The sequence below is a fragment of the Myotis brandtii genome, unplaced genomic scaffold, assembly GCF_000412655.1.
Source record: "Myotis brandtii unplaced genomic scaffold, ASM41265v1 scaffold207, whole genome shotgun sequence".
Lineage (NCBI taxonomy): Eukaryota > Metazoa > Chordata > Mammalia > Chiroptera > Vespertilionidae > Myotis > Myotis brandtii.
In genome coordinates this window covers 127,788-128,246 of record NW_005357736.1, presented here as the reverse complement: position 1 = coordinate 128,246, position 459 = coordinate 127,788, and the positions used below count along the sequence as shown (strand labels likewise).

Below are 459 nucleotides of genomic sequence, written 5' to 3'. Positions count from 1 at the left end.
TGGACGGCAGCGGGGCCGCGGCGCTGTGGGTCCCACGGGTGAAGGTCTGTTTGTTTTCGTGCAGAACGTAGACATCGCGAGGCCTCCAGAGGAGGCCCTGGTCACGGTCCCTGCTCACCAGTGACCCTGCCTCCTCCACGGTGACCCGGCGGCCAGCCCTGCCCTCCCTCGGCCTCTGTTTGGGGCTGGGCGCCCCGCCCTGTCCCTGAGGCCTGTGATCCGGAGACAAAACTCCCCGCGTGTGTTGGTTGGTTGACTGTAAATTCTTTTAAAATTATTGATTCTGGAGAGAGGAGGGGGGAGAAACATGCATTTGCTGACCTGCTCTGTGCCTTCGCGGCTGGACCTCCTAAGGGCCTGAGGGCTGCACCCCAGCCTGGGGGTGGGCGGGCCTATGAGGGGCCTGGGCTGACCGTGGCCTGAAGATCCGCAGGTGGGGGCCGGGCTGGGCGTGCTGGG

At 65.1% G+C, this 459-nt stretch overlaps 1 protein-coding gene across 1 annotated transcript in view; it reads left to right on the top strand.

The window, feature by feature from the left end:
- The window catches only part of PFKFB4 (6-phosphofructo-2-kinase/fructose-2,6-biphosphatase 4), a 23,200-nt gene that overhangs the window by 12,302 nt on the left and 10,439 nt on the right, over window positions 1-459 (top strand). The gene's annotated exons all lie outside the window — the stretch shown is intronic.